This window comes from Anomalospiza imberbis, chromosome 12 (assembly GCF_031753505.1).
Source record: "Anomalospiza imberbis isolate Cuckoo-Finch-1a 21T00152 chromosome 12, ASM3175350v1, whole genome shotgun sequence".
NCBI lineage: Eukaryota > Metazoa > Chordata > Aves > Passeriformes > Viduidae > Anomalospiza > Anomalospiza imberbis.
Genome location: NC_089692.1, coordinates 8101619 through 8129354, shown reverse-complemented (window position 1 = coordinate 8129354; position 27736 = coordinate 8101619). Strand labels below are relative to the sequence as shown.

At 42.7% G+C, this 27736-nt stretch overlaps 3 long non-coding RNA genes across 5 annotated transcripts; 2 read left to right on the top strand and 1 right to left on the bottom strand.

The window, feature by feature from the left end:
- The first annotated feature begins 280 nt into the window (after positions 1-280).
- LOC137481141 (uncharacterized) lies at positions 281-11944 on the top strand. The gene is made up of 3 exons (XR_011003344.1): positions 281-699; positions 3081-3221; positions 8929-11944. It is a non-coding gene; the product is annotated as an uncharacterized lncRNA (long non-coding RNA).
- On the bottom strand, positions 1932-13738 carry LOC137481139 (uncharacterized). Its single transcript, XR_011003340.1, has 2 exons — positions 13546-13738; positions 1932-7255 (listed from the first exon to the last, which is right to left on the bottom strand). It is a non-coding gene; the product is annotated as an uncharacterized lncRNA (long non-coding RNA).
- LOC137481140 (uncharacterized) lies at positions 12898-25989 on the top strand. Of its 3 annotated transcripts, none has more exons than XR_011003343.1 (5): positions 12898-13007; positions 17961-18296; positions 21019-22462; positions 22566-24239; positions 25324-25989. It is a non-coding gene; the product is annotated as an uncharacterized lncRNA (long non-coding RNA). The 3 variants fall into 3 exon arrangements; XR_011003341.1 differs by lacking the exon at positions 12898-13007 and adding an exon at positions 13013-13441; XR_011003342.1 differs by lacking the exon at positions 12898-13007 and adding an exon at positions 13013-13441 and having other exon boundaries at positions 21019-22571; positions 24121-24239; positions 25344-25989.
- Positions 25990-27736: the final 1747 nt, after the last annotated feature.

The window sequence follows — 27736 nt, the reverse complement described above, 5'->3', positions numbered from 1 at the left end:
TGCATGAACCTGAAAAAATGCTGTACCTCAGGGTATTTCTACTAGAATAATTGGATTAACTGTAGTTACCATAAAACCTGATGCTAAATCTGTGTAGCATATTCCCTTAAGCAGGACAAGTAGATGCAATGCTTTGAATTGGAAATGAAAGTTGTTTTGGTGGTACTTGGAAGTACCAGTAGGACTTTGCAAAGCATATTTTCTTGATAACGTGTCTTCCTGTATTTTTTAACACCTATTTTTTAAGTTCACTCTTGTTCTGACTGCTGGGTGATACCTGGTATCTTGCTGCTGTCTTGTACTTGTGTCTTGCAGGTAGGCAGTGTATCATCCCAGATTCTTACAGGGCATCCAGCCTTATTAGATTACCCAAATTACTACAGGTCACAGCTGAGATGCATTAGAGGAATTTAATAGGAAAGCTCACCCAATACAGGCTCTGCTGTTCTTATGGCTTCTTATTGCTTTCATAAGAAGTGAGGGAGATTATTGAAAGACATATTTATAAAATATCCAGTGCAGTGCAGCTACACTCCAGGTTTATGCCAAATTAGGTGTTGAACCTGAATGAATTCGGGCATCTGCTGCAGTGCAGATTACAGGTCACCCTGTGACCTCACACATGTAGTTTGGCCTCCTCCTGCTTTGTTTAATTCATTTACAAAATTGAGAAAAACAAGGACCTCCATGAAAAAACAGGTATGCTTCTGGGCATAACTGCCCTGGGTAAATAAATTATAAAGAAGGCAGAGGCTCAGCTGAAGGAGTAATAAAGGAAATATAAGGGAAGGAAATATCAGTCACTTTGTCTCCTACACACATTTGTCATTAACTTAGTGGTGTGCTGTGTCTACATTTATTGGGTGTGTTTAGTCTCACTGGGACTTGCAGCAGAACAGATCTGGGGTCATTGTCTTTCCCTGCAATTCAGTGCATGAGAAGCACTATGTGGTTAGGTTTATTGGAGGGAACATAGGCACAGGCTTTAGTGACTTGTGAATGAATCAATAAAGCATGTTCCTGTAGGTTTCTGAATTGTCTCTTTCATTTAGAATGAAATTGGACAGCAGAAGATTGATTTCTGAGGCAAATCAGAGGGTTTTTTTTTTAGACCTTAGTTTAAACTATGGGTTTTTGAAGTAAAAAAGCTCCATCAAAAATATTATACAGGATTGAAACTGCAAAAAGGATCATAAATAGTTTAAATTTCCTTTTTCAGAAGATCTTTTTTAACTCAGAATTTCATGAGACCTGATCTTTAGCAATGCCCAGAGCTGACTAAATGAGTGGCAAACCGCTGAGCTCCCACAGCTGAGGATCATGGCTTACAGAGTACTGGACATGGCATAGTTTAAAAGATATTTGGAAGGGCAAACATTCACAAAGAAATGTTGCTGCTAAGGTTATAACTGAGATTTGTGTTGCTTACAGCAGCTCTTGACAATGACGTGTGCTGTGTAATGATTATACAGGTATGGAACGGTCTTAAGTTTTGGCAGAGAGCTGTTTGATTCTGCTTATTTTTGCAGCATCACCATATGGCTGTGAAATTCTGAGGAAACACCTTTACAGATGTGGTTTGTCTAAAACTTCTTTTCCTGCATGGCACATCCAGGCTTACTTGAGTGTGATAGTGCACGTTGACAGTGTTGTTTTAGGACAGTATAATTTGCTTGTAGATAACACAGTGTCCAACTTGGGGGCAGGGCTTTTAGTACACATATGTGCCTTTATAGCATCCTGAATCAGTTTTACTTTCATGGACAGACAAGGGCAGTGCTGCATATGCATTTCTTAATTTTTTAATAGGCTCATCAAGTCAAAATTTTTATTTCCAAATCCTCAGGGAAATGGAGAAACATGGATGAGCCACAGTGCTGAGTCTAGACAAAAATTAGCTGAATCTAAATCAAGAGCAGCATCAACAGTAATACTTAGAAGCACAGAGCTTTATTAAGCATTGATAATTTGCCAGGCATTGCTTTCCACATAGGCAATGTTGTAAGATGTTGGCTATCAATAAGTTGCTACATATTCCAAAACAAGTTTAAACCAAATAATTTATCACAAGATGTGTCATCACCTGTTACATCAACTTAGCTCTAGCTTCATTGTGCATACCTGCAGAGGATAATGGTGTTTTCTAGTAATTCTCTTGAGAGGCAGTTACATTAATTTTCTAGTAATTGTTATGTAAGAATTACAAGCTACCTACAAGTAAAGGGTTTATGAATTATTCATTGTTTGGTGCAAACCGGAATCTTGATTCTGCCCTGTTGTCTCCTCACTGGGGTCTTGTGTAGATGTCCTTCCCAGCTGACTTTAGAAGCATGTTTATACCTGAAGGGTGCCCATAAATGCTACACATACAGAATTAAAATGTTGCTGTTGTAGTGCAGTGATAGATGCTGGTGATACAGGGCCCTAGTGGGGATTTCTATTTCAATTTTCTGTTACACAATCACAATTTGTGATACTATTTTTGCATTGTTGTGTCACAAACACTCAGTCAGGGACTTACTAAAGATGGGCAAACTCTGCAGGATCTAGAGGCCTGGGTAAGATACCCAGAGTCTCTAGTAGTTTTTCAGAGCTTAATGAGAGGTGGAGTTTCCTTTTCTCTCAGTGTTTTCAGGCATAAATCTTTCCCTTTTCAATGGTGTATCAATTTTTGCCTACTGCCTTATCACCCAGGAGTTGGAGGAAGTGAGCTGGAGGTATGTGCTTTCTGTCTAGAACAGATGTTCATCCCAACACCCTTGATTGGGATGAACTTCAGCAGAAGTTACTGAGGAGTTTTCCCAGGCAGGGTTTTAATATTTTCTTTGATGTCCAGAGGATAATTCAGCCTCAGCCATGTGGGTTTCTCTGAAGTCATTATTAATGTAATAGCCATAATTAAGGGTCTTTCCCACCAGAGAGTAAGCAAGGAGTAAGAGACTGATCTTTACTCATTGTCGTGTTTACAGAGGGGTTATACAGCACTCACTGGCTACAACCTTATAGCTGTCACTCTGGGGGACTATTTTAGTGCTCACTAAAGATGAATTAGTGTACATTATTTATCTTGATTTTCACAGGATCCATTGCAAAGCACATCCAGAAAAGGAAGACCTTTATTCTTTCTTACTCATGAGAAAGATCTGTCAAGTCAGTGAGTGGTTTGATTGAATGAGAGCAGTGAAACTGCTCTCTGTGGTGCAAGATATTTAAAAAGAGAGGTGAGTGGCTTTTTTTTTTTTTTTCAAAATTTGACTGTGGTTACATGGCAGAAAATGTGAAATCCAGTAAGTGAAGTTGCCCAAACATTAGAACCATCCCTCAGAGGTGTGGGAAGGTGCTTTCTGTTTTAAACTAGTCATCATTTCCTCATGAGTGTGTCCCAAAAAGGAGTGTACTTGGGTCTGCTCGGGAAGAAGAGAGATGCCCTTGATTCTGAACTTTGAGGAATCCTTCATGGTAAAGAAGATGGAACATAAGCATGCAATGACTATCACATTTCTGAGTGGTGGAACTGCCCATAGCTTTGATAAGTCCAGCTCATTCAGGCTGTGGTGTATTAGCATCCCTGGGACCAAAACATGGGCTACCAAAGTCCTGCATGGAGGGAAGGACAAGTCAGTGAGTGGGAGTAAAAGCCTGACAAGTTCAGTTGAGAAGTAGGGCAGTAAATGTGTGGAGTAATAAATACTAGTGTAAGCCACTGAGACGATGGATTTTCCATTTACAGATTAACAGTGGAAGCATTTCAATAGGATGTGTTTTACTCCAACAGGAGTTGTGGGGATTGATGCAGAAGTAACCGAGAGAAAATCTCATATAAGAGATTAAACCAGAATGTCTGATGGCTGCTTTAGATCTTATTAAATTTTTAAATGTTAAACTGGAATATCTTTATGTTAGATTTGAATGGCACTTCTTGGTGGACTCCTCAATATCCCAAGTGGCATTGAGGTTTCCATGGGATTGTAATTTTGCACAAGCCCATGCTGCATGCCTGAGGACACTTGGCCTTATAACCCTTGCTTGGGTAATACAGACAGCCAGAGTGAACCCAAGCAGCTAAAAAAGACAAATGTGTTGTGGATTAAAAGGAAAGGAGAGTCAGTGAATATTAAAAAATATCAGACTGCCATAGAAGGATAATACTGTCTTTTGGCTCAAGTTCCACAGGTGGGTATTTAAAGCCCTCATGTAAATCTGATTAACTGAGGGGCTGAGGCAGTTCTCCTGACTTCAGTGGGATCATTTTGAAGAACAGGGTTGTGTGATTCTTAGTGGACTGGGACAGAGAAGAATACTGACAACATAGTTATCTTTTGCATCTAGGGCTCTTTTTCAACCTCTGATAAAATTTGAACCATAAAGGAAAGTACATAGTAGGAAATTGAAGAATAAATAAAAAGATCCAGAATGAAAACTCTGACTCTTGAGGCCTAGCAGAGGAAGGGGAAAACATATAAACCTGAGAAGTACACATGGAAGTAGTCCCCAATTAGTGATATTTATCACTATTTAGGGATGACAATCACTGTGGAGCCATAGAGGGGAATAGGAGTAGGGTCTTTACTGATATTCCCCAGGCTGAAATAATGCCACTTCTTTCTGCAAAGAAGTATTTTCCAAAGCTTGGTTTTTGGGCTGATATTTTGTTAAAACAGAACACCCAACCAGCAGTGTTGAACTATGCTAGTTTAATGTTCATAGGCAGATGTTATATTAATTTTTTAAAAAACATTTCTTTTGATTTTTCTGTGTAGAAAAATAAATAATTTCAGTTTAAGAAGTCATGCTAAAGTGAAAAATTAAGCATTTACCCAAGTCAAAATTCTTTTGTCATTTCATTTTGTGGGAACATGGAGTCCATTAGGCATTTACAGTGTTGGAAATGACTGTCTTACATGGAACTCTAGGTCACTTCTTAGCTCAGTTTCACAGGTTGGTATGGGTCATAATTATCACAAGAATTAGCTGAAGACCATAGCAATTAACTATTTTTATGGCTTATTATCATATTCTAAATACCAAATTGTTCTGTCAAATAGTCTCAGAGAGATTTGATAGCTGACCCACAGACAGTGCACTGCCTTTGCTTACATACTTAAGCTACAAGTATTTCTAGGAAGATATAGCTTATTAATTCATTATTATTTTATTGATGTTCAATTGATGTCTGATCAAATATAAATTAGACACTTGGTAATAATAATGTAATAGGATGAGGCAGGTGAGATTCCCTCAGGATAGTTTGTAATGAAGCTTCAAGTTTTTAATAATCTTAAACTCATAAATAAATTATTACGGGTGAAACAAATGCAAAAATACTGAAATAAGCTATAAAAATGTTAAGTGGTGGTGAAGAGACACATAATCTGCTGGGAGCTCTATGTGAGAACGTGCATTTGGCACTAAGTCATGTCACTCAGAATCAGCGCTCCTCTCTCCTTCCAATCATTTCATATTTAGGTGTGTAGCTACCCCTCCTATCCCATTATTATGCTGCACCATCCTGTTGCCAGACATTTTGCTTTGCCTGGGAACAGTGTTAATTTAATGCACTCAGGTGACCCCAGAGGCACTGGAATGACACGACAGCAGCAGCCCAGAATGCTGCAGTGATTCCTGCTGTTCACAGAACTGCCGGGAGAGCGGGCGCTCTTCTGGACAGTTGTCTGTGAACTCTTCAGGGAAAAGTCAGGGGAGCTGTCTTTTTGACCACACTGTCAGTGCTGAGAAGGACACATCCTCTCACTTAGCTGCATCTTTCATCTTTTCCTTGGAAGATAGATTTCCCAGGTGCTCCTCTGTTTTTCTTGAAGAGTTAGCAAGGAGACCATGTCTCCCTTAGGTAAGAAAAGAGAGAAAGGAGAACTTACCCTTATGTAAGGAAAGAAGGAAGTAGACGAGGAGAGGATTCTGATAATGTATTTGCTGCTTTTTGGGGGGTTTTTGGGTCCCCAATATCCTGCAGAGATTTCAAGAGATGTGAACCCCCCTCATTGCTTCAGTAAAACCAGCGACATTATCCCAGCCTTGAGATCCCAAGGCAATACTCAGTGTCTGTGTTTTAGACTCACCATAGCAGGATTTGCAGAAACTCAGCACATTGAAAAAGCTGCTGGTAATTTGAAGAGTTAAGTCATGCAGCAGGTTAATAAATGTAAAGAAGCTTAGTTCCTAAGATTAATTTTGCAATATTTCCATCAGCAGAAGTAAGGGATACATACAAGTCTGAACATCTGGCCCTGTGACTATAGCTACTGGTTTAGACTTTCACCTAAAGTCTAAGAATCTGATGGTTATTGAATGGCCAAAGGGTTACAAACTAGAAATTTGGCTCAATACAAGGTGCAGAAAAAAACAAGTATGCTGCTTTTCAGATGTGAGAGACCTTGGTTGCTAGGAGGAAAGCATTCAAGTGTTTGCTTCTGTTTTCCTGGGGTGTTAACAGTGTGGGATAAACAGATAACACCACACGTCTTAAATAACATTTTCTTAAATAGTGAAACTATTCCCTAATGAAGAAATTGCAGTAATCACATTCTGTAAAAATAGGGAGTTATGGTATCTATATAATTAATTATCTATGCAATTAATTATCTGTGTATTTTTCCAAACAAAAACCTGTTGGCAAATATATTTTTGTATATTTCTGTAGTCGGAGATTGTGAAATCAAATTCTTGTTGAAACACAGAAAATTGTTGTCTTTCCATAACCGGGTAAGGAGAGAGGAGTCACATGTGTGATTTGCAGCATCCATAGCAAAATGATGTTCTGTTTGGTAGCTATGGTTATTCCTGTGCATCTGCCAGGAGGCCCATGGGTACAGAAAACACATCCAGCTTGATTCATTCTTCACTTTTTCCATGATGTGCCAGGCCAGCATGGTCTGGTGGAACTGTTTGCCAGTTCCTGTCCATACACTTGCTGATACTTCTCTGGGGAACCACATTAAGCAATTGCTTGGGTCACCAGATGTCTGTGCCTCCTCCTCCATGTGGCAGTGAAGGCTGGGCTTGGGAGAAGGTCCTGCCCTGCGCTTGATGTTGTTTATGCACTGCCCAGATTTCTTGTGACTTGTGTCAGTGTGACAAAAAGCCCTTCCCAGGCTCTGCTTGCTGCCTTGGATATAGGAGTGCTGTTAGAGATGAATAACTGCTTTGTAAGATCCCTGCCATTTTCTCATGCAGGAATTAGAGAATTCTCAAGGCTAGTTTCACACTTGGGGCTCCTCTTTTTTGCCATTTTGTTGTCCTGCAAAAAAATAAGATACAAATTACTTCAAGCACAGCACCTTCTGCTTCCATTTTGATGCAAAAGCCTTATAATTGAGAGAATTTACCTGTGTAAGAACGGAAAGATTAAAAAGGCATTAAACAGGCATTTAAGCTGTTTGCAGCCCTATGTGCCTCTGCTGTGTGTACATAAAGCTCCGCTCAGGGAATGTAGCAAAAATTCTGCAGCCTCCAGAGATACCTACAAATTTGTTCTGTATTTGCCCTCGTCTCCCTTTAAAAGGCTCCTATTGCTGCATGTCTTTATTCAAAGTTACCTCTGGTGAGGCAGAGTAGGGGATAACATTTATAGTAATTGATAATCAAAAGGAAAGAGGAAACAAAAGAAAAGGCCAATAATGCAAGACAATTATTAAGTGCCAAATATAATTTGTCAAAGGAGATCTTTCTAAATTGGATGAAGGCGGCATTTTTTCAGATCAATACTGCCTCAGTGAGTCCAGTGCAGTTCTGGTAGCTTTTGGCTAACAAAGAGGAATTGATATGTCCTAGGTGTAAACATTAAGACCAAAGAACTTAGTGGATTAATAGACCTTGACTGTGGTCAGGTATTGCTGTAAAACTGGGATTTGCAACATGCAAGGGTTGAAGCTGGCACAAATCACATCCATCACCTGATTAGCCATGAGCCAGCCTCGTAGATCAGCACATCCAGAAGTTCAAAGCTCCACAGCAAACTGAGCTCAGTAGTAAATATTATCAAGGAGTACATGCCCTGGTTCTTGGTGATCTTATTGGGAAAACATGTATTGAATTCATCCAGAGTTTGAACTGCCTGTCTGACAAAGTGCATTAAGCACTTGAGCCAGCTGTTGCCCATCTGTATCCACATGTCTTACCCAGCCTGATACATTTAATTACCAATATAAGGTGTTCTTGCGGTGACTTAGTATGATATTATATTCTTACCCAATGTTACTATGGGTCAAATACTGTCTTGTTTCAAAATACATGGTGGGAATAGAGAAGCAGGTGTCATACAACAGAGGAGTAACCTCATAACAGGAAATGGCATTTCAACTAAAGCTTCAGAGGGGGAATGATATTCTGGGTATTTCATAGACCAGAACACCCTGGTAGCCTGCTGACAGGGGCAAGCAGCTCCTTGTTCCTTAGCTGGTGTTCATTAGCCCTCACTGTGCCATAGGAGCCCCTGGCTCTGGCAGCAGAATTCTACATCTGTGGAAACAAAGCCCTGACAGTCTAAGGAAACCACAAAAACTTGTGCTGAGTCCCAAGAAACAGTGTTTGCACTGGAACTCAGTTATCTTAATTCACAGCCAGCACAGCTTACTGGAGACCAGACCCAGGTGGCACTCTGGTATCCCCTGGGAGGAAGGAGTCATCTGTATGTGTGCACATCTACAAACCTCTGCATCTGGCAGCCTCACACCTTCCTGAAGACAGCTCTGCAGCAGGAAGGAGCAGCACAGCTGCATTTTTCATCAGAAGAATATGCTAATTTTTGCTGCAACAACTGTATATTACCTGGCAATTATTCTCTCCAGTCCCTTATGTTCGCTTTATCTGTGGTTTAGAATCCCCAAATGATTATGTCATAGGTAGAAGATACGTGATAATATAACAGGCCCTTTCTATTTTTTCTACAGCTGTATTAATATAATTTCTTAGGTGTCGTTGTGTCTTTCTCAACGTCAATCCATTGTGAATCATGCAGACACATCAGGGAAAGATCAGAACCTGCTGCAGCCTGTGAGCAACAAGAAATTTCAGCTGGACCACTGCATAAGGGCTTTGCAAAACCACCAGTAATTTTTTATATTCAGAGTTAAATAGAGCAATAAGATGGAATTTCAGCTTTAGTGCAATGGATTGCAGCTCTTCAGTCAATCAAATTATAGTTCAATCAGTTCATTTTAATCACTTCTCTGGAGAGAAGTAAACCCCTATGTTGAAGAATATGCAGCAATTTTATTGATGGAAAGTTTAATTGTTTCATTTTTCCTTACTGCCTGTAACATACTAGACTTTTAATCAGTGGGAACTGAAGTTATAATGAAGTAAAGTCCACTTTCCACAGTTCACAACTAGCTGAAAATAATTGGGTTGAGACTCCCATCCAGACAGTGTAATGCCTCTGGCATTTTCCTGAAAACTACACTTAATTGCTTTGCTGATGTTGTTAAGTGGTCCTAAGGGGGATGAAGTAGTAAAGCTGCTCACATATGCAGGGAAACAATACACAAAAAATGTCTTACAAGGTCCTTAAAGGAGGACCAACTAGTGACTAGAAGACAATATATTGCACTTTTCCCCCCGTTTTGGGAAAAGTGCAATATATTATACCAGAGAGAACACACAGGAGAGGCTGATAAACTGGAAATTCTATAAACACTATTTTTATTTAAGGGCAGTAAGCTTGGGAGCCGAAATACAGAAAACGTCAAGGCGGAGCTCTTGCACTCAAACCTGCATCTTTAGGCTAGCCCAAGTTGGTTGGCATTTTTATGCTGAACACAGGTGAGCTGCTGCCTGTCTTCAGCACCTTGGCCTGAGGAACAGATGTACTCTTGTCCCCAGGGAGGGAGGACAGCTTGCTCTCGGTTCTCTAAAGTGACAGGATGTGAGCCAGCCATGAGCTGAAAACCTTGTCCAGGCATCAGTGGGACCAGCACATGTACCCTGTTAGGCTCTAAATGTAGCCAGAGAAGGAATAACACTTTGGCACATCTCCTTATTTACTGCATTCTTAGGAGATCTTCCATGATTGTATGGCAGTTGTTTAATATGATGAACTGACTGATCGTCTCAAGGATATTCTGATGAAGAAATGCATTAGCTGTTTAGTGGAGAAAAATATTTACTTAAGCTACTGCCCACTGAAATCAGTGTTACAGCTGGAGCTGTTTTGTAGAGAACTATAGAGCTAATTTAGATGTTTTTAAAGTGGGGGGCTTTTGTTGGGATTTTTCTGTCTCTGTTTATTTAGATATGTGGGCACAGTAAAGTCTCTCTCAACAGCCTGACCTTCTTCAGCTGCTATTTGTGTAAACTTCAGTATGACCTTTGCTTATTCTGTTCTTGCTTTTACAGGCTCTGAACTGAACAACTACCCCGACAACTACTGACGACTTTCTAGAAAGGAACGTAGGCAAAATTGAGACATGGGGTTCTAAGCTAAAATCTTAAAAGTTCCCTTAACCCTACATCTGAGCCCAGGAGCCTCAAGAGTCTCTGAGTTGACACCTCAAATTTTGGCCAGCATAAATCTTCCAGCACCTGAAATTATGCTTTTTCCCTTGAAACAGGCTGAAGTCTAGACAGGACTCAAGTACCTTGACATGTTAGCCTGACCATTCTCCCTAATATTAATAAACTTTAACACATATTTCTCTATGCTGAAATAATCACCTCCCATGTGCTGGAACCGCCGACCATCTGTCAAGGAGATCAGCCCTCAGTGAGAAAGTGCCCTGTGTCCAATTCACTCTGCTTGCCTGTCTCTGGGAGAACAGCTCAGCAGCAGCAGCAGGGCTTGGGCTCTGCTGTTCCTGGGCTCCTGTTTTGCCATGAGTAACATGAATGGTTTTAGCAAATGCACCAAATGTTGTGACAACTGATGGGAGACGGTGCTTGGGTTTTGTATTCTCAGAAATTCTGAGGGACTGGAGGAACCGGGGCAAATGTACAGTGCAGAGGGCAAATAACTAACCTGGTGTGGCTGGCTGAAATTTGCCTCTGTCTTGTCTGGCTGGTTTAGAGGGTACCCTAGCCTGACCCTTCTTTTGGGGACAGGGTTGCTGTCCCAGAAGGAGGAGTTCTTCCTGGAGCTGTAATGCAGTCCCATGTAGCAGCCCAGCTGCCAGCTGGCCCTTATTGCCAAGCAGAGCTTCTTGCTGGGCCTCGCATACTTTAAAGTCTCAGCCTGGGTCTCAGTGGAAACAAGGAGGAGAATGATTTGACACACATTCCCCTGATTTGACATACTGTGTGGTTACAACATGGTGTGTCCTCCACAAGAAATCCACAATACGTGTTGCTGTGCAGGCACAAATCCGACTGTTCCTGATAAACTGTTCATGTGGAAGGATACAATTAGCATGGTTATCATCAAAGCCAGTGTATGTGTTCATTTGTGGAAGCATGTCAGACACCATATGTCACTAATATGCCTTTGATATGATGGTGTCTGAATAATTTTTTAAACTCCTGAATGGCATATGTTTAAATGTAAGCATCTGTTCTGTGTCTGTACTGTCTGTATTATTTATTATTTATTTCTTATTTTCTTTTGACTAAAAGTTTGATTCAAACTTAGAAAAAGTGTGGGATTCATCTTATTTTTAAAGAAGTAGAGTTTTGGTAGTATTTCAGAATGTGGCCAGTGTGTATCTTCTCACAGACAAGAGGGTCATTTAAGAGAGAATTTTTCCCTTTTCAGTAATCAGAAAAAAATCAGTTCTCAGACAAAACAAATATTAGATTTGACTACAGGTTTTTTTAAATGAAAAAAAATATTTTTAGTGTTGGGCAGTTTCTGCAGTGTATGGATTTGCTGAAAAGAAGTCCTTGTAAGAACCATATGTTACACCATGGTGACAGTAAATTGGTTCTACCCAGAAACTTTTCTGATTCAGTTAAAGGACTTGCTGTATAATAAATGACTTAATAAAGGAATTAAATAATACACTATGTTTGTTAGGCTATTCATTATACAAGGGGGAAACTCAAAACCAGTGTCACAACAAAGGGACTCAAAAGTAGTTATTGCAACTCATCAATCAACTGAGCCACTGCAGCACCCTTCAGGAGGCTACAGCCAGGCTAAAAGGCACAGTTTGGGCAAAAGCAGGGAATGACACTTTACCATGATAGGAAAACAGGAAGAGACTTTACAAGCCAACTGGGGATACCTGAAGAGTCCAGACAAGAATGTCCAATGCTCCAGTACAGGAGGGGCTTATGAACCACTGCAAAGGGAGCAGCTGCACTGGGCTCACCAGTGTGATGGCAGGAGAAGCCGCCATGGTGGCACATGGCAGCAGGAAAAGGCTCATAGAGGAGCAGCCATGGTGGCACATGGTGGCAGGAGGAGGCTCATAAAGGAGCAGCCATGGTGGCACATGGTGGCAGGAGGAGGCTCATAAAGGAGCAGCCATGGTGGCACATGGTGGCAGGAAGAGGCTCATAAAGGAGCAGCCATGGTGGCACATGGTGGCAGGAGGAGGCTCATAAAGGAGCAGCCATGGTGGCACATGGTGGCAGGAGGAGGCTCATAAAGGAGCAGCCATGGTGGCACATGGTGGCAGGAGGAGGCTCATAGAGGAGCAGCCATGGTGGCACATGGCGGCAGGAAGAGGCTCATAGAGGAGCAGCCATGGTGGCACATGGCGGCAGGAAGAGGCTCATAGAGGAGCAGCCATGGTGGCACATGGCGGCAGGAAGAGGCTCATAGAGGAGCAGCCATGGTGGCACATGGTGGCAGGAGGAGGCTCATAGAGGAGCAGCTATGGTGGCACATGGTGGCAGGAGGAGGCTCATAGAGGAGCAGCTATGGTGGCACATGGTGGCAGGAAGAGGCTCATAAAGGAGCAGCCATGGTGGCACATGGTGGCAGGAGGAGGCTCATAAAGGAGCAGCCATGGTGGCACACTGCGAATTGCAGAGCTACAAGTACCCAAAGTACCCATTCATTGACCCCTCCAGCCGAGCTCTGTGAGTGTCCCACGGCTGTGATGTTTTGCCTTTTGGTAAGAACAACAAATGTCAGCTCTTGGTGGACTTAGGCAGCCTGGGCTTCATATTCTGTTTGTAAAGTTTGGCTCAGGCCTTTAACAGACTAACAGCCATTGCATATAACACTGGAAAATCAAATCTGCCTAAATCCAAGAGCTTTATGTCACTGTCACGGAGTTGTAGCATTTCATAGCCACAGCTTAAAACAAACCACATCAAAACAAACCAGGAACAGCTGAGTGCAGCTGGTTTGTAACACAGGCCCTGAGTAGCGCAGAGCGCACCTGCGGCCATGGCAGAGCCCGGCCCGGGCGGCGGGGCCGGCCGGGACGAGGGGCCTCGGAATCAGTCAGTGCCATCTTGTGGCATTTCAGGATATTGAAACGCCCCTGAGCTACAGTAACTGCAAATGTCCTTGGAATCCACCACAATTCCGAAAATTGCAATGGTACCGCATACAAAGCCCGTAGAGCTACATTTGCTTGGCCATAGCTGCTGCGGCTGTGCATGGAGAGGCTCAGCACCTGAATGATTAATGAGGCAAACGCCTACCAATTATGGCTCATTGGAGGGGCACAGATTAATGCCTGTAATTAGAAATCCCGGGAACAGATGGAGAATTTTGCAATATCAAAAGCCTGCTCCTTATTAGCCATGCCCTGCGCTGGGCAAGTGGAGCGCCAGGCCATGGTGTGCCCTGCACGGCCCTCTCCTGGGACAGAGCCGGCACCCGGGCCAGGGGCTGCTCCCGCGGGACCCCGCCCGGGGCTGTGGGGGGTACCCTCAGCTCCCGGGGCTGTGGGGGGTACCCTCAGTTCCCGGGGCTGTGCGGGGGTACCCTCAGCTCCCGGGGCTGTGAGGGGTACCCGCAGTTCCCGGGGCTGTGGGGGTCCCCGCAGTTCCCGGGGCTGTGCGGGGTACCCGCAGTTCCCGGGGCTGTGGGGGTCCCCGCAGTTCCCGGGGCTGTGCGGGGTACCCGCAGTTCCCGGGGCTGTGCGGGGTACCCGCAGCTCCCGGGGCTGTGGGGGTCCCCGCAGCTCCCGGGGCTGTGGGGGTCCCCGCAGTTCCCGGGGCTGTGAGGGGTCCCCGCAGTTCCCGGGGCTGTGGGGGGTCCCCGCAGTTCCCGGGGCTGTGGGGGGTACCTGCAGCCCCCGGGGCTGTGCAGGGGTACCCGCAGCTCCCGGGGCTGTGCGGGGTACCCGCAGTTCCCGGGGCTGTGCAGGGGTACCCTCAGCTCCCGGGGCTGTGGGGGTACCCGCAGTTCCCGGGGCTGTGGGGGTACCCGCAGTTCCAGGGGCTGTGGGGGTACCCTCAGTTCCCGGGGCTGTGGGGGGTACCCGCAGTTCCCGGGGCTGTGGGGGGTCCCCGCAGTTCCCGGGGCTGTGGGGGTCCCCGCAGTTCCAGGGGCTGTGCGGGGTCCCCGCAGTTCCAGGGGCTGTGGGGGTACCCTCAGCTCCCGGGGCTGTGGGGGGTCCCCGCAGTTCCCGGGGCTGTGCGGGGTACCCGCAGTTCCCGGGGCTGTGCAGGGGTACCCTCAGCTCCCGGGGCTGTGGGGGGGTCCCCGCAGTTCCAGGGGCTGTGGGGGGTACCCTCAGCTCTCGGGGCTGTGCGGGGTACCCGCAGTTCCCGGGGCTGTGCGGGGGTACCCTCAGCTCCCGGGGCTGTGGGGGGGTCCCCGCAGTTCCAGGGGCTGTGGGGGGTACCCGCAGTTCCCGGGGCTGTGCGGGGTCCCCGCAGCTCCCGGGGCTGTGCGGGGTACCCGCAGTTCCCGGGGCTGTGCGGGGGTACCCTCAGCTCCCGGGGCTGTGCGGGGTACCCGCAGCTCCCGGGGCTGTGCGGGGGTCCCCGCAGCTCCCGGGGCTGTGCGGGGTACCCGCAGCTCCCGGGGTTGTGGGGGTACCTGCAGCCCCCGGGGCACGGCTGAGCTGTGCTGAAAGCCTCTGAGCAGCCCCCATCGCCCGCCCACCGGGGACCCTGCGAGCAGCACCAGTTTGATGCACAGAGGTGGCTGCTGCTGCTGCATCAAACCCTTCCCTCCAGATCCCCCACGCTCATTCCCGGGACACCAGCCTGAGCCTGGGACACAGCAGCAGCTGCTGTTATTGACTCAATTAAAAAAAATTTAGAAAAACCTATCCTACTCTCCCCACCCACTTATATAGGTGGAAAGGGCCCATAAGCCTTCATGTTATCATTTTGGACATATACTAACCATATAAAATGAGAAAATGTATAATATAGTTTGATACACACATAATATTGTCCTACTCTATAAAGCAATTTATATACTATAAACACAGAACACATCCACTAGATAAAGTCTTAATGCAAGTAATGTAAGAATAGATATAAAGGTATATATATAATATGCATATAAATAAATAGTTTATAGAAGTAAAAATATATAAATACAAATAATAAAATTATAATAAATGTATAAGCAATAATATATAATTTTCTATATATTGTCTGTATATGTATAAATAGAAAATGTGCTGTTTCCCAATAATGACTGCTGCAGTACCAGAAGAGGACACATACTGTTCCCAGCAGTGTAACATCTATTGCATAAAAAGGAAGGAAATCATAGCAACTTGAACAAGATTAAAACCAGCTCTGAGGCCCGTTCAGTCAGCTGGTGGCCAGAGGAATATCCTTTCTTCGCTGCACTGAGGGAAGGTGGGCAGACCCCTGTCTCCCTGTAGGTAACACCATGGCTCACTAACACCTTTAATTCTTCCTTGTCTCATTGCCCCCTTTGACACTGGTCAAGCATCCCAGACACTCACCCAAAAGGCTTTTTGGGAGTGGTCATGGTGTAGTTACAAACTTAGAGTAATTTCTGCTTTCTACCTTCTCCCCTTCTATCAATTATTCAGAGATTTTTCTTTTTCTTTCCATGACCCCAGATTGAACTTTTTTAAAGGAAAACACAATGTCAATTTTATCAAATCTTCTGAAAAGAAAATCCCTTTCACACTACACAAGTTCCATTCAAGGACTTGAGCCCTGATGCTCATTCAGTATAATTTTAGTAAATAATGGGCTTTTCTTTGAGCTTTGCTGGGAAGTAGTTTTTTGTACAGTTGCCAAATACGACTGTGGTGGGTTTACTTTAGGGTTTATTGCAGGGCACTGAATCCTGTTATAATCTCTCTTTTTGAGGACAGTAGAAATGCTCTGATTGCAGACAGACAAAAATTTTAGAACTTACAAGGAGTCAATTGATAGTAAATTGAAAACTGATTTTTTTCCCTATTAATTTGATCACAAAGACAAAATACCCACTATATGATAATTTCATTGTTCTGAACTGCCACTATGGTTAGTTACACATATGATTAATGGCATGAACAAGGCACTTCTTATTTCCCAAACTAGGCAAACTGAGTTTTTATCTTCTATTAGCGTAAGCTGCTTTATTAACAGAAAGTAATCTTCCAAATAATTTGAAGCCAATGTGGTAATTATAACATAATGGATTGCAATTGCTTGTTTTCCTAACATGAAAGCAAATAATATTTCTTACAAGTGTCTCTGATTTTCAAAACTTTATATAGACTTCTGTTGGCTGAACTCTCACTGTAAATCTATGACTTAGACAACTATTTCCTCTCTGTCATGCTGGAAATGAAATATACCTTTTGACCATTATTTGTTTTTCTCACTTATCCCCTGTCCTGGTAGCAAGCACTGAGCTTCATTTTCTGATAGGCCAGATTTTTTTCTAGTTTTGATTATAAAAATTCCCAATAAGCCATCTTGAAGAGGATGATATCAGCCTGAATTCCCACTACTTTCCTGTGGTCGAGGTGTATGTTAAAGCATTATTTTGTTGCTCATCAGAGAGTCTGATGTAGCTGCAGTGTGACTGGAAGGGACTTTCTTCTGATATAGCCATAAAATACTCCCAGCCTCTTTCACCATGTAACTGGGGAATTATGCACCCTGCAACAATCTCAGAAAGAATGGAAGCAGAAAATACTGCAGCTGCCACTGAGAGGTAAAATTTAAATTCAGTTCAAGATTTGAATATCAGGGATACCTGAACAACAGTGTTCTCAGCATTGCTTTTTCATTTTGAAAAATGTAACTTAGAGCTCACATTTTGAGAGTTTAAGGATTTCTCATTTTAGGATTTAGGTTCTAGCTTTTGGAGAGACCTTGGTTTGTAACATCCCAAATTATAAGGTGGCCAGACATAGCAATCTGACCTAACTCAACCCAACATTTTCTCCCATTTCTTCACCTTACAAAACCATTCACAAAAAGTCCTGGTTTGCCTATAGGATTTGTTACTGCATAACAGCACTGTATATTAGACTGGGCTTCCAAGTTAGCCCTTGGAGAGATTGCATTTCTGCTCTGTAATGATTTTGCCATTGGAAAAGTTCATTGAGAAAGATGCCTCGAAAACAATGAAGCCACCAGGGGAATTCTTCACTTGAAATATCCATCACTCCTCAGTAGAGGAACTGGAGGGATGTGTTAAGCTTGCTACATCCTCTGTCAATCTTCTGTTTATTACATTATCAAGTTGCTTGCACTTTGAAAGATTAAAACAGTTGGGTAAGAGCAAAGCATGGAGTTAGTGAGCACTTTGATTATAAGTCAGACATCAAACTGGTATTTGAAGTGCAGAACTACTGAGCTTTCGCTTTGTCACACAAGCAGATGTTGCTGGAGGCAAGGAGAAATGGAGTCCTGCATTTTTTTTTAACTTGGCTGCTGAATTTTGCACTACCTGAAGAGCCAGGCAGTGTGTGCAGTTCCTGGTTAGATGCCTTTCAAACCTGTCTTCTGCCTAAGGGCTACCAGATGTGCAGCTGAGGCAAATAGATAGATTTTCCCATTGTGCATCACCTCAACCTGAGGATGTGCTGCTTATTGCTCTAAGTAAATGGTTGGGCTGCTTTATTAATTTAGGAGTCTGACAATAGTATTTTTCCCTTTTGCTCTACTTTAAGGAGAGTTCTTTCCAGTATGAGAATGAACTATTAATGAGCAAAGATAATATACCTAGGGAGGAAGACTTCATCCTGGATATTTGTTTAGAATTTCAGCTTGAAAGGTCCAACCAGAACCATTTGCCATACATATTACTTCCTGATGACTGTGGTCTTCCACACATGCATTCTGACAACCTTTAAAGATTGGTGAGGATTTGTCCGCAGGGGAATCCTTAACTCTGGTGACTTACCCATCCCGCTACCTAGATGTCCATTTACTCTGAAGGATCCAAGGAACATCCAGTAAATGATTCTCCACACACAATGAACTTACTTAGGACCCTGGGTTTCTGGGTAAGTACATTAGTGTCTCTTAGTGTTCAAGTAAAAAAGTGCTTCCCTCTCTTTTCAACAGGCCTTAAGTAAACCTACAAGGAAATACTATAACACATTTAACAGGTGTGAAATTCATCTACAGGCTTGTGATGGAGAATACCAGGGGTTTCACTGACCATCAGTAGAACTGCACCCACTTCCTTCAAACATCACAAGCTGTTACAACAGTCCCTGCAGATTTTCTTCCTTTACATGCATCATATACACATCACTTGTGTATTTGCAAATACCTCCACTGCTGCTGCCTGTCACTCCTTATACCAGTGTCCAAAACATCGTGGTGGAAAACTGTGTATCTGTGTACCTTACAGAGAGATGAAGGTTTGAACTGGTGAAGTATTCCCCCACATGGCTGCCACAATCCCATGTCACCATAGATGCTCTGTGTCACTGAGGAAGCAGACAGAGAGGCTGGCACTGAGAAAGGAAAGTGACTTTTGGAGGGTGAACTAATGCAAATGCCACAGTTACAGAAGTGAAAGAGTTCATTTAGTTCATTTTATCCATTTGAGAAGAGAACCTACAGAAGACTAACAATACAACAAGGTGCAGCTCAGAGCAGAAACCCTCCTCTGAACAAATGTGGGCCACAATAATATTTTCTAACTCACAGCTATCTATAGTCTCTTTTAAAGCATATTAGTCTATGCCTACTTCCAAAAAACTGCTATCTTGATAAGATTTTTTGTTTATAAAGAAATAAATATTAGACATTGGATTGTATATAGAATTATTTTTCCCCTAGATAGGTTCCTGGTGTCTTTTTGCATTATGTGTAATCATGAGTGACCCCAAGGTCAATTATTAACGAAACCTCACAGAAATCCCTGCTAGATAGTAAGAAACATGAACATCTCAAGGAACAAAGTATTTGACTTCTAAACAGAATGCCTGCCTAAGACCAAACCTCATTAGGGAGGTCCTCCAGGCAAACATCCTCTCATTATTTATTGTCATGGTTTGCTGAAGATTCCTCAGTGTAACTCACAATTGGGTTTTAAATAAATCTTTCTATATAGTAAATGTGATATTCTTGCATCTAAGCAACAGGGTTAGCTGAAAACTAAATAAGACCAAAATTTCACATTTCAGGGACTCACAAACAGCTTAGAGTCTGACAGCAATGCAACAAGAGGCAAAAATATGACTGACAACATATGGCTGAAAATTAGAGTCGCTGTGGCTGTACAACATAACAAAACAGTGAGACTGCAAAGCAAAAGCAATTAGCTACAAGTCTTTCTAATGTGGAATTATTTATGGTGAGGAACTTCTTTATAGCACAAGGATGGTGCTGTGTTTATGATTAACATTTAAGGCATGAAGGCCTTGGATTTAAGGTTTTGCTTCCCATCCTTCATTCTGGCCTCTAGAGGGTCAGTGGGGCCTAGGCTTTCAAACATTTTGAGACACTCTGATATTCTAGAGGAACTGGTCTAAGACTCCTGGAGTTCAGCTGCTCATCTCAAAATTAGGGATACTAAAGCTCTTTCTCGTAACAGGTACTATGAATGGAAGGGTGCTAAAGACTGGGAATGTTTTATCAAATAGTTTTTCTATGGATCTTTTCAAAGTGGTGAAGGTCTGATAAGATTTTACAAATCTTATCACATTCAAGGGTTAACTGATGTTTATGCCTAAGGTGACCATGACCTCCATTTTTAATTCCACTAAACTGCTGAGACCCCTTAAAGAAGTCCAGAACACCTCAGAAATTTCCATCTCTAATCAGAACAGTGTGAAGTCCTCTTCAAGGAGAAAATCCTCTGGTGTGGTCCATTTTTGCTGTAGTTAAATATTCTTGGGCTGATTCAGCATCTGGGCTGATGAGCTGGCCCCTGGAAGCTCCTGCTTTGGTTGCTCTGGAGGAGGCTGGAGGGGCAGTACAGTGGAAAGTTCCTCTCCTCACAGAGGACATGCACAGGCCACCCTTGCCAGGGCACAGTCTCCTGACTCCCTTGCTTGGCTCAGTGCACTGCCTCTGCTCCTGCCCATAGAAGATTCATTCTCTTAAATTTCATATTTATCACTTTCCATAACTAGGTTTCTCTACTAAGGTAATACTATAGTCAAACAAATGTAAAGGTGGTGAGGATAGAGAATGAAATAACTGAAAAGGTTTTTTTTACTCAGTGTGGTGAAAGGGGATATTATACAAACAGATGTCTTTTTTTAGTGCACCTATTATAGAGTCATGCCCACTCTTTGCTGAATGCATACCTATAAGATTGTGTGTGTGCAATAAAACCCTTAGTTTATTAAGCATTTTTTTCTATTCTGCTATGTCAGTCTAAATTCACTTTGAAGGCACGAATGATGGAATTGTTCAATATATTGTGTGCACAAGGTTGTGACCTATGCAATCAGGCCCTGAAACACCACTGTCTGCTTACTATTGGGGCAGCTGAAATGAATGATGAGGTAGCCTCATAAAACATTGTACTAAATCTGAGGCCTCTGAATATGCAGTACTTGAGCATTTCTATATTCTTCCTAACTTCTAAAATATTTACAACCTCTATAGGACTTAAAAAATGAAAATTGAATACACTGTTTTTACTGAATGTCTTGTTTCTAAAAAAGGTCTTAATCCTGCCAGAGCTCAAATGGGTGAATGGCCTTGTTCTCGTAAAAAAATATGCCACTGATTTCTGCATCCATTTGTGTTTGTGTTTTGCAGAAGACATCCTGGAATTGTTATTGTGTCATCCAGCAGGAAGACAAGGTACATCTGCCTGAGTGCTGTGGAGGACACGTCTCTACAATGAGGCACATCTTAACTGGGGGAGGAGAGGAGAATGCTTTTGTTTTAAAAGAGGGACAGAAGAAACACTCTCAACAATAAATCTGAGACCCTAAATACTCTGCTCTTCACATAAGATCCTCTCTTTGAAGACTGACCCAGCCAAGCTGGAACATCCAGTGTAAAGCTGTCATCACTCTGTATTTCCACACTTACTGAACTTACTTTCTTTGTTCTCTGTAACATGTGCAACTAGAATTCTATCAGCCACCACAACAGTCTTTTCCTTTCATCAGCTCTGTGGCAGCAGCTCTACCTCCCTTCTGTGCTGTTACTAGCAGGGTAGCTCCAAATAATTGTTTCTTTTCCACACACAACAAAGGCCTATACAGCTTCAGCAGGGCCCATGAAATGGGAATCAACAAACAGAAGGTCCAGTTGCTGAAGTTTATCCTTGGTGCCTCTTATTCTGCAAAACATTTAAGCACCATTTTACTAAAGCTGCTGTGAATATTCATTCAGTGCTCAGGGATGAACACAGTTCATCAGACCCCTGTATTAACACCACAGCTTTAACTCACTTACAGAACTTGAAAACTTTCCCAGCAGGACCCTTTGAACAGATGTAATTTATATAATACTTTAAAAAAATAAAGCTTTATTTATTGCTACCTTGAAGGTACAGGGCCTTGAGGAAAATGTGTTCACATGGTGAAAGGCCAAGCTTAACCACTCCATGCTCCAGGAAGGGAAAGCTGTCACCGAGTTGGGAAAAGCCAGGCTGTCCCACTCACAAAATGTTGTCTTTGTTCTCTACATGAATCAATTTGTATCTGCTGATAACCCACTTCTTTCCAAGGATTTCAGGTTTAGGATTCCCTTTGATGCCAGACTCACTGCTGGAAACAGTAAACCACTCTGACTTTGATGGAGCTACAATTATTCCCTCTAGTCAGCTATTTGATTGTTTCTGCTAAAAATTTTGTGTCACCATTTCATTTTAGGTAGGCTTCCCCTCCATCCTTTCTGATTTAAACCATGCTAGTCAAAAGGTACAAATCAGATAGCCCAAGAGGCATGTAATGTTTTCATATAAAATATGCATAAATTCATCCTTCCCCATAATATGTGTAACTAAAATTATATCAGTGACCCCAGCAACCATTTTTCCTTTCATCACCTCCCTCTCCAGCACCTCTGCTTCCTATCTGTGTTATCACCAGCAGCGTAGCTGTGGTGCCTCTGACAGAGTCACAGGAGCACAGGAACCACCACGCCCAGGGCTAGAGGTGTCTTGGTCTGAGCACGTGTTGCTGCCAACACTTGTGAGGGTTTCAGCCTGTCTGGGGCACGGGCGTGTTACATCAGGCAGCTCAGCCTGGTAATGGTAACCTAAGCTACCAGCAGCAGGGAGGCATTTGTGGTGTGCTTTGCTTCGAGCAGCACTCAGAGACTGTGACACTGTCTGACACTGACTGATTAAGATACAGGTACTGTGGTGCTGTCAGGAAAGAAGAAAGAGGACTTGCCGTGCTGTTGTTCATGGATCTCCAGCAGGGCAGCAGCCAGACACCAGTGCACAGCAGCATCGTGCTCTTCCACCTCTTCAGAGAATTACCTTCCAGTCAGCCTGAGGAGATGAAGAACACACCTGATTTTTAACACAGCCTGTCCCTCCACACAGACTCCAAAGTCTGTGTATCACAGGTGATCAAATCCTCATGACTGGGGAGGGGACTGTGAGAGGAGATGAGGGAGATGTGAGAAGAACAAAAATATTAACTCAATAATGGGCCTGACCAGGAAACCATTAGGAAGGCTGCTCCTGACTGCAGACAACAAGACCAGGTCCTAACAGAGAAAGAAACAGAGCTACCTAGTTATGCTGCAAATATAGATATAATCTTCCTTTTCTCCACGGCTTTTACTTGCCATCTGTAAAAACCAGGCATTCAAATTTCTCCCTGATTCCAATTTTCTGGGTATCCCCAAAGCCCAGACTACACTACTAGTGGGAATGGAGAAAAGGATTACTTTGCCAGGCAGCCTAAGACATGGGAGTAGAATTTTAGTTCTATTTATTTAATTCTCAGGGCTTTCCCCACTACAAAAATGCAGGGTTTCCCAATGTACCTTTTCATCTCATCTCACAGATGATGAAATAATAATTTCCCTTTTCTTTGAGGCTGATGGGAAACCCTCAAAAAACTAACATATGTGGTGTCCAGACATGGGGACACTCTTGAGCTCAGGCTTACATTTTTGGCCTTCTGGAGTCACTTCTCCATACAGTCCATGCAGGTAGGAAGGCAAGAAGGAATATAGAAAGTCTCAGAGAAATCTCTGCGGACCTGACATTCTCTTACTCATTTGTGTGCCAAACCAGGCATGTTTCTGTCACCTGTTTTGTGACAGAAGTGTCCTTGTCCTCTACAAAGCAGAGGAAACTGGAAAGATTCTGATCTTCCATCCACCACAGAGGAGGCAACTTGGCTTCCAGGAACCTCTATTCTCTACAACAACCAGGCTCTTTTCATCTTGGCTTTCTTAATAAGTATTTAGAGGGCAGTTCACGTTTTCCCTTCTGCTCTTTGTAACAGAGCTGATTATTGCTAAGGTCAGGTGGCTCCATGAGCTAATTAATATTCACAGGTAGCAGTATGAAATAAGTACAAACCTCATCTCTCTCCTCAGCTTTAATTACAATATCAGTGCTATCAAATTCCATGTGGATACACCTCCCTCATCAGCTCCAAACAATTTCAGATGTGTATACAGGATTCACAGCATCTTTAACTCATGATCTTCTGTCATTACCATATAATTACTCTAATGCATCTTTACTGCGCAATGCCCACCAGAAGTAACAACCATGGAGTGCCTTGTGTAATGACAGAATAGAGACATCAATGTGGAATTTCTGCTTACAGCGACCTGCAGCATTCCTTCCAGTCCCATTATTCAACATTTCTGAGCAACCTGACTCCTACCTGCCTCCCTTCTCTAAATTTACTTCATGAAACATTCATGTCATTCGAGCACTGAGAAGCCCCAGGTGGCACTGAAATCCCTGTGGGAATGTAGCACAAGTCAATGTAGTGGCAATAAATTGTCTCACCTTGATCAGCTCTGTGGATACAGGAGAGGAATAGAGGAAGGTGAGTCAGGGAAGAGCAGCTGTATTATGCACCTTGCTGTGCTATGGGTGAGGATCTGGGCCTTGTGTAGACATGAGAAAAGAGTTTTAGAGAAATTTGACAGAAAATGCAATACTGACTACTTAAGTTAGCAAATATCCCTCAATTAAGTGCTTGTGGAGGTCAGATACAAAAGTCAGTTAGAAAGAACTGGGCAAGCTTCAAAGGGTCTTTGTGACAAAAAGCTGAAGGATGAGACAGTGCAATAACCTGTGAAATGACAAGCCATGGAGATGATTTTAGCCTTTCATTTCCACCACTATAGAAAATGAAGAACAAAGTACACATTATAAAGACATAAAATGGGATGAATTTTTGAACCTGTGTAAGGATTTTTAAAGAAGAACTAGCTGCAGACATATCTCACAATGCCCTATGGGAAGTATTCCTGTGCCTTTGCAGAGATTTACAAAACTCCCCCAGTATATCAGTTCCATCAGTCCTTTTACTTTTCTTAAATGGCAATCATTTTAAACTGAATAATAGCATCAATATTTGTTGCATTTGGCTTTCTATGTGATAACAGTCGCTATGATTAAAACATATGTTATCAAGACTTGAAAAAGACAGTTAAACAGAAACGGCAATACATTGTCACCTATCCAAATTGTAATTGGTATTTAATTGTAGCTCTGCAAGCAAACACAAAAAGACAAACAACAAAGAAACCTCTGCTCTGATTGAAAGCAATTAAGAGAGGAAAACCCAAGAGAGCTAATATATGAAGTTTCAGGGAGGAAGTATTCCTTCCCTGAAATGCAAAGGCCCTTCTTGAATCTGAGATAGGTAAAGCATGGGAATAGTGCAGCTGTTTCTGGGAAGTTGCCTTTTGAGTGGAAATGGAAATTAAAAGCTGCCAGGCAGATTTTTATCTCTCTTGTCAAATTTATATTGTGTATGTTTGCTGATGTTCTGTAATATCCCAGTTAGCTCTGTTGTTTGCATATTAACTGTTTTGTGTCCCAGATGCTCATACAAGAATCATAAATATTTTGTGAAAGATATAACCATGACTTTTAACAATATAATTTTTTTCCCTTAACAGCTTTCCCTCTGTTCTTGCAGAAGACTCAAAGAATCCCTGAAGAATTACTTTAGGATGGGCTTTTTCACCATCAGCTGGTAGGGACATGCAGGAAGCCATTCCTTAGAAAAAGGACTTTCACAACAATCACTGTGCGTCTAAATCCAGTGAGTTTGCCTTTAGGGCTACACTGATCCCAGCCATGGAGAGATGGAGCTGAGGCAGTTTCAGGGGAGCTGGAATCTAGCACATTCTGAGTGCCTGGATCCAGGTCTTGGCTCTCCCCAGGGGTACCTGAGTGAGAGTGAGGGTGAAGTGTAGTTCACACATGGAATATGCAGAGTTCACACATGGAACTGGACAGAGATCTTGACAATGGACAGGGTTTCTGGTTTCACAGGGCATCATCTCTAATTATCAGGAAGGTTCCCTGGTTCAGTTCCAGAATGGAAAAGGAAAATATTTTTATCTACTTTAATATCACACTGGCACTGTCAGATGATTCATGGGCTCTGGAGAACACAGACATTACCAGCTCAGCACATTTGTGTACCAATCTCCATTTGTCATATGTGAGTACTTCCCACAGTCCTAAAAAGGAATTTGTTTTCTGTATTATTTGCAGGAAATGTAACAAACTCCACACTGAATAGCAAAATAAAAACAGCACTTGATTGTTTTATCAAATAGTTGCCTATATACTTGGCAAAACTTCACTTTAGGATTTTTTTTATGTTGTCTAATAAAAGGACCCCCACAGCTGTCTTCTCTGTGGAGAAAAGCTGTCGACATCCAGTATAATTTTCTGCATATTGAGTGAAGTACTTGAAAGTCCCAGTTCCATTTTAATATGTGAGCTGCTCTCCCATTTGTATGCAGCTGGAGAGAGTAGTTTTATCCTCATTTTAAAAAGCCATATGATGGATTTCTTTCTTTAAACAAATACTGTCTGAAACTTTGCTTTCTTCTCGCTCTTTCCCCCAGCATACACCTTCCCTCTCTTGTTAGGCACCAGTGTGCTGAAATCACTGCACAGTGCTGACATCTCACTCATTATACATAAAATGATGCCACACCATTTCTTTTTTGATGTCTCTGTGCATGATCTGCTGGAATAATTCCCAGATTGTTTATTAATATAATTTTGGCAAAGCAGTTGGTGAGGAAATTCCATTACACTGTCTTGAATAAAGTCTTCACTATCCTTTTCTGAATTTTCTGATTCTGGGTATTGACAATTTCCAATCCTTCCAATCCAATCCTGGCCTGAGCTCTCTCCAATCCTGATCCTGCAAGCACTTTGCCACACAGCACTAGGCAGTAGTGCTCAGTCCTTGCACAGCTATTAACTCTGATGCAATGAAATGTTGTTGTTATGGGTTGCAGGGAGCATGTTTAACATCCACAGCTATTTTTAATGATTCTGTCAAGAGGAAGGATTATAGCTTTGAAAGCATAGGGAGGTTTTGTGTAACAGTCACAAAGCTTTGAACTCTGCACACACCATGAGTGAACATACTGTTCATGTGCTTCAACACAGCCTGACACTGCAAAAGTCATGGTTGAAAAACAGGATATCTGAAGGTTGCAGAACATTTCATGGCTCTAGTGTAAACAATACAGCACCAAGGATTAAGTGCCAAACATTGTCAACCTCCCAGTCTGGATATGCCATATCTCACAGGCTGAGAATGACTCACTCAAACAACCTCAGATGGCAAAACCCCAGGCAGGCAGGCAGGCTTGGAGTGATGCTACCAACTCAGCATGGAGCATATGGTTCAAGGAGCAGGCACTGAGTAATTCCCCAGAGAGTGCTTGCAGATGCTTTCACCCAAATTCAAGATTTCTGCTCTGCATTTTTGTTTTGAATGAAAATAAAATAGTAGATTCTCAAATTTTGCAACAGCATTAAAATTCTGAAAATTTTACATTGGAAAAAAATGAGCATTTTATTGCTGATCATTTTGTCTGAAACAAGTGGAGCCAACTGTAAAAATCTTGGATGAACCTGGAAACAGGAACCCTTATGAAAACAGCAGAACTGAGAGCCTCAGGGTTCCTTGGATTGCTTGTTTCTCACCTACCAACAGAGTAGGAACCTCAGAAATATGGACATTCACTTTAACCAGCAATATTGGAATTTACAGTGACTACTGCTGGAGGAGCAAAAGAATGAACCACTACTGGGGAAGCTTTCCTAGGGCTTCCAGGTTTCCACCTCCACTGGCTGGGGGTTGGGGTAGGAATTAAGGTATCCAACTTTTTGAAGAAAGGAGTCAAAGCTGTAGGACCCCCAACTTGCGTTAGAGATCTTAGAAATTCAGGGTTTCCAACTCTACCAAAGATACCTGGAAGATATGTGAGCTTCAAGGTTCAGCTTCTAGCTGAGCTTCAGGAAACTTGCTTAGTGCCCTGGAGTTGGAGGAAGGCC